Below are 8,924 nucleotides of genomic sequence, written 5' to 3'. Positions count from 1 at the left end.
ACTAAATATTAGCACATTTTTTATAGTTAAAAGCAGAGATATTAAAAGTATCCTTTTCAGATTATAATGCAACAAAAATTATTTTAAATAAGGGACTATAGATTAAAAACTAATTGGAGATTAAACAACCTAATTTCAAAGAATGAGTGGATTAAGAAGTTACAGAAACAATCGATAATTTTACTAAAAAGAATGACAATGAGACAATATATTAAAACCTATAGGATACAACAAAAGCAGTGATTAGAGGAAAATTTGTATTTCTAAATGTTTACATCAATAAAAAAGAGAAAGAATAGACCAATGAATTGGCTGTGCAATTAAAAAACTAGAAAAAAAACAAACTAAAAATCTCCAATTAGACACTAAATTGGAAATGCTAAAAATTAAAGGTGAGATTTAAAAAATTGAATGTAGAAAAAAACCCATTGAATTAATAAATGCAGCAAGGAGTTGGTTTTATGAAAAAAAAGTATAAAATAAATAAACCATTGGTTAACTTGATTTAAAAAAAAGAAGAAAACCAAATCACAAGTATTAAAAATCAAAAGGATAAATATAAATGAAATTTGAGCAATTATTAGGAGTTATTTTGCTCAAATATGTGCCAATAAATTTAACAATTTAAGTGAAATGGAAGAATATTTACAAAAATATAAATTGCCTAGATTGGCAGAAGAAAAAAAAAGAGTATCTAAATAGAAGTATTTTAGAAAAAGAAATTGAACAGCCCATAAATGAGCTTCCTAAGGGGGAAAAAAACCACACCAAGACCAAATGGATTTACCAGTGAATTTTATTAACATTTAAAGATCAACTAATTCCAGTGTTTAGTAAATTATTTGGAATAAAAGGCAAATATGATACTGATATCTAAACCAGGAAGAGTAAAAATAGAGAAAGAAATTTATAGACTATGTACCTATTGAAATTTGAGTAAAAAATCCCAAATAAAATACTAACTAAAAGATTGCAGCAATATATCCCAAAGATTATACATTAAGACCAAGTAAGAGTTATACCAGGAATGCAGAGATGGTTTAACATAAGGAAAACTATTACCATGATTGATTAAATCAATAGTAAAAGTTTTTAAAAAATGTGATTATATCAATAGATGCAGAAAAAACTTTTGATAAAGTACAATGCTCATTTCTAATAAAAACACTTGAAAGTATAGGTGCAAATGAATTCTTCCTTAAAGTGATGAAAAGCATTTATCTAAAACCACCAGCAATCATTATTTGTAATGGGGACAAGCTAGAAACCTTCCTAGTAAGATCAGGTGCGAAATAAGGATTCTCACATATCACCAATATTATTCATTATTGTACTGGAAATCCTAGCAATAGCAATAAGCGAAGAAAAAGAAATTGAAGGAATCAGAATAGGCAATGAGGTAATAAAACTATCTCTTTTCCCAATGATATGATGATATATTTGGAATATCCCAAAAACATAACTAAAAATTAATTGAAATAATTAACAATTTTAGCAAAAACAAACAAAACCCCGACAATTTTATTGAAGTAACAGGATATAAAGTCAATCCACATAAATCATCAGCATTCTTATATATCACAAACAAAACCATGCAAGAAGAAATACTAAGATACATTCCATTTAAAATAACTCTAGACAGTATAAAATACCTAGGAGTATACCTACCAAAAGCAAACCCAGGAGCTACATAAACAAAATTATAAAAAACTCCTTATACAAATAAAGCCGGATTTAAATAATTGGAGAAATATTAATTGTTCACGTGTGGGCAATGCCAATATAATAAAAATGACAATTTTATTTAAACTATATATTCAATGGCATCCCAATTAAATTACTTCCCACCCCAAATTTTACTGAATTAGAAAAATTAACAAAATTCGTTTGGAAGAACAAAGTCAAGAATATCAGAGGAACTAATGAAAAAAATGTAAAGGAAGGAGATTTAGCAGCACCAGTTCTTATAGCACAGTAGTTATCAAAACTATCTGGTAGTGGCTAAGAAAGAGAAAGGTAAATCAGTGGAACAGAGTAGACATACAATTTCTAGCAGCAAATAAGTACCCTTGTGTTTGACAAGAGTAAAGACTTAAGATTTGGGGATAAGAGTTCATTATTTGGTAAAAATTGTTGGGAAAATTGCAAAACAATATGACAGAAATTGGGGCATAGACCAATACCTTTTTTTTTCCAGTTAAGGTGCAGTTTATTGTAAAGTCAATAGAAGTGGTCAGGTTTTCTAGTGAACCTGCAACTAAGAACCTTAGCAACTGATGCTTATATACAAAAAGGACAGTGAAGGGATCTGGATGAGATTCAGGAGTGGTAAGGAGTCTGGGGTGGCACCAAGTGCAACCAGGAAAGGAATGTCAAGTTAGTTAATTAGATGATCAAGTAGTCTGGGGTGGACCAATGAGCTGGGCTGCTGGAATGTATGGGAAAATTCAGGGACTGAGTTGCTTTCAAAAATATGGTCTTTTTCTTTTAGAGGTCTAGGTTCCATTACCCTATCATACCCCCCCAAACAAATGGGACCCAAAATCTTTTGAGGTAAGGGGTGAAAGTCTCAGCTTCTGAAACTGCTTCCTCCTGGCAGGGGGCATAGAGTTGTTCCTGCCTTGCTTGGTCCCGTTGAAGGAGTAAGATTTTGGAATTTGACTGATGCCAGGTCCAGTGGGTTACGGGCCTTTGACTGGGGTGAAGGTTAGTATACATCCTGAGCAGTCATCTAGAAGTTAATGGTCTGGAGCCTGGAGGAGACAAATCTGGCAAGCAGGTTCAATATGCAGGGCCCAGATAGAGGGAGAAATAAAAGTGATGTTATGATGGGGAAAAGCAAAGAAAGTATTGCCCTCTAAGAAAATGGATTGCACTGAAATTCTTTTCCCCAAACCAAAATGGAGATATTTTTGATTTAATTTCAGTAAATAATAGCAATATTTATCCCAGCCTTAGTCTATGGGATAATGATTCACATGACTACACTGGCAGGCAGATAACAAGCCCATGTACTAATTTACCCAGTTGTTTGGGATATACTTGCAGATTCTCAGCAAGCTAAGTTCATTGTTTAGGAACTCCATAACCCAAATAAGCCCTTTGGCAAGTTTACAAAATAAGGGATATCCATAGGGACCCCTGAGAAGGAGCTGCCTATCCATCCCATCTACCTTTAGATGTGCCGTGGGCTGTGCCTTTTGACTAGCTCTGAGGACTGCTCTGAATTGGCAGAAGCAATCTGGATAAAGCTTTCACCTCATCCTCTTCTTTACACATCCACAGACAGAATAATCAATAACCAGTTTTAGCATTAAAAATAACCCAAATATCTTAGTTAATTATATTACAATTTTCTGCTCTAAATCACTATTGATTAGAGGAATGCAAATCAAAACAACTCTTAGGTACCACATCACACCTATCAGCTTGGCTAACATGACAAAACAAGAAAATATAAATGCTGGAGAAGATGTGGGAAAGTTGAAATTCTAATGCTTTGTTGGTGGAGTTGTGAACTGATCCGACCATTTTGGAGAGCAATTTGGAACTACGCCCAAAGGGCTAAAAAATATGCATACTCTTTGATCCAGCAATACCATTTCTAGGACTGTATCCTAAATAGATCATAAAAATGGGAAAAAGACCTACACATACAAAAATATAGCAGCCCTTTTTGTGGTGGCCAAGAATTGGAAATTGAGAGGATGCCCACCAATTGGGGAATGGCCAAAGATGTTATGGTATATGAATGTAATGGAATATTATTGTGCTATAAGAAATGATGAGCAACAGACTTCAGAAAAACCTGGAAAGACCTATATGGAATGATGCTGAGTGAACTGAGCAGAACCAGGAGAACACTGTACACAGTAACAACCACATGATGTGTTGACTGACTTTGATAGACTTAGCTCTTCTTAGCAATACAAGGACCTAAGACAACTCTAAAAGACTCATGATGGAAAATACTATCCACATCCAGAGAAAGAACTATGGAGTCTAAATACAGATTGAAGAATACTATTCACTCTCTCTCTCGTTTGTTTGGTTCATTCTTTCTCATGGTTCCTCCTATTCATTCTAATTCTTCTTTACAACATGGCTAACTTGAAAATATATTTAATAATAATGTATATGTAGAGCCTGTATCAGATTGCATGCTATGTTGGGGAGGACAGAGAGGAGAGACTCGGAGAAAATTTAAAACAACAGCTTATGGAAGTGAATGTTGAAAACTAAAAAATAAATTAATTTTAAAAATAATAGAATTTTTATAAGGGAAATGCAAATTGTTTTAGCTTCAACTTCCTCTTAACTGTAGGCTAGGGTGAAAGTACCCAATTTTCTAAATAGCAGTTACAAAACATTATAAGACACGGTTAGGGAAACAATTTTTCCAGTGCCTTTTTAGTTCTCTCATTTCATACTCTAATAATATCCAAATCATGAAAAGTTGCTTGATATAACTGATGCAAAAGTTTACCAGTTTGAAACTTGAAACAAATGCATTACCAATCAGGTGACTTCAATATTGTTGAATGCATTTCCAAATTACTTTACACAGAAAGTTGGCATCTCATCATTAACATGTTGAAACTATAACTTTAGGGGCAGCTAGGTGGCTCAGTGGGTGGAGCACCGCCTCTGAAGTCAGGAGGACCTGAGTTCGAATCCAGCCTCAGACCAAACACTGTAACCCTGGGTGAGTCACTTAACCCCAATTGCCTAAAAAAAAAGTGGGCTTAACAAGTGCTGAGGCTGGCTGGTTTCTTATCTTGTACTGCCTTGACTCATCCTCCTTTCCTCTCTTCCCATGGCTGCAGGCACTGCTCATGAAGCTGGGGGGTGTGGGGATGAGCAGGATGTGGGTAATACTTCCAAGCTTTCCAGGCAGGCAATGGGGTGTCCAGGGGTGCTGTTTCCAGGGGGCCCCCTACTCTAGATGCTGCACCTCCCGGCTCCTTCCTTTTGGACAGATAGCTTGGGACCTCCGGGAAAAGATCTAATTGGCATCTAGTCCCCTTTCCCAGGAACTGGAGAGCTTCAAGACTCCACTTTTAAGGTGTCTCTTTTCAAGATCTTGTAAGCTGAATTTGCTCCCATTTTGCAGGAGACTGTGCAGTTGGAGTCACATTATACAAAACCTCTTCTCTTTATGTGAGACAGGAAACAATTGAATACTAGTCAACCTGCCTCTTTTTGGTCTGAGGGGAAAAGATTCCCTCTTTCTTTTTCCCTTGTCTGTCTCTCTACATTCAGAAGTTGGCCAGAGTTTGAATGGAGGGAGAGAGGGAAAGAGAAGAGAAGAGAAGAGAAAAGAAGAGAAGAGAAGAGAAGAAGAGAAGAGAAGAGAAGAGAAGAGAAGAGAAGAGAAGAGAGGAGAGGAGAGGAGACGAGAGGAGAGGAGACGAGAGGAGAGGAGAGAGACAGAGACAGAGAGAGAGAAAGAGACAGAGACAGAGAGAGAGAGAGGCAGAGAGAGACAGAGAGAGAGAGTTTTAATCAACAACTTTTTTCTTTCCAAAAGTTTCCAAACCATTTACTTTCAAACCCTCTGTTCACATTGTTTGTGCAAATAGATTATGCCCTTCTTTCTACCCATGCTCCTCTCATTCCTATATGCTTAAACTTTCTTCCATTTCCTTCCATCTATTTATCCCTCTGGTAGTCTTTGATTAAAGCTCCTTTAGAACTACACATGTCTTGTTTCTTTCTAGTTCTGATTTGACACTTCTCTTATCCTCCTCTATTTGCCTTTTATCAATCATACAACCTAAATAATGAAGTATTTTTCTTTCTCCTTCTTTGTCTCATCCCCCACTCCTCTGAGGCTGCTGCAATCAGGGAGGGAGAGAGGGAGAGAGAAGGAGAAAAAGGCATTCCAAAAAAAAGTCCAGCTATGCCCTTAAAGGCTTCTCTGGCTGGCTGGCTGCATTTTAAATCTTACAGGGTGTCGGACTACACATAGACACTCACTTGCACCACACAGAGACAAATACAGAACAGATTAATATGACAAACAGACAGGGTGATACAGATAATGACAGAGAAAACCTAAAAGCTCAGAGAGGCTTGTTGGAAACCCCCTGCACAGATCAGATGATTTTTCTTAGTCCTTTAAGTCATAGTGAGGCCAGGCACAAGGCATTCCTTTTCAAGGTCTTGGAGACTGAGCTGTTTCCAGTTCTGTAAAAGATAACATAGGGGCAAATCTTGGGAAAGTGCTGCTGAGTCTGGCTGTGAGGCTGAAGATCTGGTGGCCATGAAGCTGGAAGAGAAGGGGGATCTGGCAGGCACAAGCACTGGAACTGGGAGTCCCTTCATGAAACCAGAAGAGAAGTAGGATCCCAGGGTATAGAGGGAGATTTGCCCATTTCTTTGCCTCAGGAAACCAAAAGCACTTGTAGTCACCAAATTCCCCAGCGTCCTGGAAAATTGAGAGGATTGGGCATATCGTTCCAGATAGGTTGTCCCTGGGTCTGAGAAGGCCTTGAACTGAACTGTCTGACCCAATGGAGCCTGAAACCTCCAAGCCTTCCTAGGTGCTTGGAGAGCAACCTCAACTGCAGAGTGAGAAAGGGATAGAGAAGGAGGAGGCTTACATGCCTTCTGGTCTTGACTGGAGAAGGACTTGAGGGGATCAGATAGGTCACCATAATGGGCCACCAAAACGACATGATTTGGGATTGCTAGAAACCCCAAAATATTAGGGTATAGGGCACAGTCTGCCTGGAATGAATTCATGCATTCAAATCATCTTCCAGTCAAGGGGTAAATTTTATTATAATGCCAATAGAAGCAGACAGAATTTCTAGTGAACCTGCACATAGACCAATATCTTACACCATTTACCAAGATGAGGTCAAAATTGATCCATGACCTAGGTATAAAGAGATATTACAAGAAAACTTGAAAAACATGGAACATATTACTTTTCAGTCTTACAGATAGGAAAATGATTTATGAATAAAAAAGAGAGAACAGAGTGAGGTATAAAATGGAAAATTTTGATTACAGTAAATTAAAAAGATTTTGTACCAATAAAACAAATGTAAACAAGATCTGAAGGAAAGCAAAAAATTGGGGAAAATTTTATAGACAGTTTCTCAGATAAAGGTAACATATCTCAAATATATGAAGAACTTCATAAAATCTATAAGATTTTGAGTCATTCTCCAATTGATAAATAGTCAAAAGATATGAATAGGCAGTTTTCTAATGAAGAAATAAAAAGAATTCATAGTCAATATTGTTAGTGATTAGAGAAATGCAAATTAAAACAACCTTGAGATATCATTTTACAACTATCAGATTGGTTAAAACGATTGTAGGGGAAAGCTACAAAAGTTGGAGAGGATGTGGAAAAATTAAGACACTAATTAATTTTTGGTGGAGTTGTGAATGGATCCAATCATTTTAGAGAGCAATCTGGAATTATGCCTAAAGAGTTGTTAAACTGCCTTTTTCTTTTGACCCAACAATACCACTACTAGATCTATTTCCAAAGATGATTAGGGAAAAATAAAAAGAACCTATATATTCTAAAATGTTTATAGCACCTTCCTTTGTGGCAGCAAAAAATCTGGAAGTTGCAAGGATGCCAATCTATTGGGGAATGGCTGAACAAATTGTGGTATGTGATTGTGTTGGAATACTACTGTACTATGAGAAATGATGAGCTTGATGGTCTTAGAAAAGCATGGATAAACTTGCACAAAATAATGGAGAGTGAAATGAGCAGAACCAAGAGAACATGGTATACAGTAACAACAATATTGTTTGAAGAACAACTTTGAGTGAAAAAGTAATCGTAACTAAAAATTAACTACAAAAAGAGGCAGCTAGGTGGCGCCATAGATAGAGCTCCAGCCTTGGAGTCAGGAGAACTTGAGTTCAAATCCTGCCTCAGATACTTGACACTTACTAGCTGTGTGACCCTGGGCAAGTCTCTTAACCCTGATTGCCTCACCAAAAAGAAAAAAAAAATTAACTACAAAGGACATATGAAGGAAGATGCTGTTTGCATCCAGAGAAAGAAGTGATACATAGAAGTATGTATAGAATGATTTTACATTTATATGTATACACACACACATATATGTATAAACATACATATATTTGTATCTCCAGGGTGGGGGGGTGGGAGGGAAGAAAAAAAGAGGAAAAAAATGAAATTTACATGATAATTTTATTATGTTCTTAAAAGGAATAGCAAGTTGTACATAACAGGTTTTCAGTTTCATGTGCCATCATCTTTTTTTTTATTATACTATGTTATGGAAATGCTTATTTTATTCCACAAATTAAAAATTAGATAAAGAAAAAGAAACAAATTGCTTTCCAGAATGGTGAGACCAATTCATAGCTTTACCAACAGTCTATCAATGTGCCTGTTTTCCTGAAGTTCTTGGAGCATTTATCATTTTCCTGTCTTTTCAGCTTTGCCAATCAGATGCATGTACGGTGAATCCTCAAAATTACTCTAATTTACATTTATCTACTAATGATTTGAAGTATTTGTTCCCAAATGATTATAGTTAGCTTGGATTTCTTCCTTTGAAAATTACCTGTCTCGGGGCAGCTAGGTGGCACAGTGGATAAAGTACTGGCCCTGAAGTCCGGAGGACCTGAGTTCAAATCCGGCCTCAGATCAAACACTTGACACTAGCTGTGTGACCCTGGGCAAGTCACTTAACCCCAATTGTCTAAAAAAAAAAGAAAGAAAATTGCCTGTCTCTATCCTTTCACCATTTATCAACTGAGGAATGAGCTTACCTTTTTTATCTTTATTAGCTTGTCAGAGTTCATTAGCAGTAAAACCGTATTTTGCCAGAAAAAGTGGAGTCATCGACTGATTAGTTTTGTGTTTATAATTCATACAGACATTTTATTCTCAGCCTTCCATATCAGACATAGCAAGG

The sequence above is a fragment of the Phascolarctos cinereus genome, unplaced genomic scaffold (genome assembly GCF_003287225.1).
Source record: "Phascolarctos cinereus isolate Bilbo 61053 unplaced genomic scaffold, phaCin_HiC Scaffold_3;HRSCAF=262, whole genome shotgun sequence".
NCBI lineage: Eukaryota > Metazoa > Chordata > Mammalia > Diprotodontia > Phascolarctidae > Phascolarctos > Phascolarctos cinereus.
The sequence above is the reverse complement of the archived record's forward strand: the minus strand, read 5'-3'. Positions refer to the sequence as shown.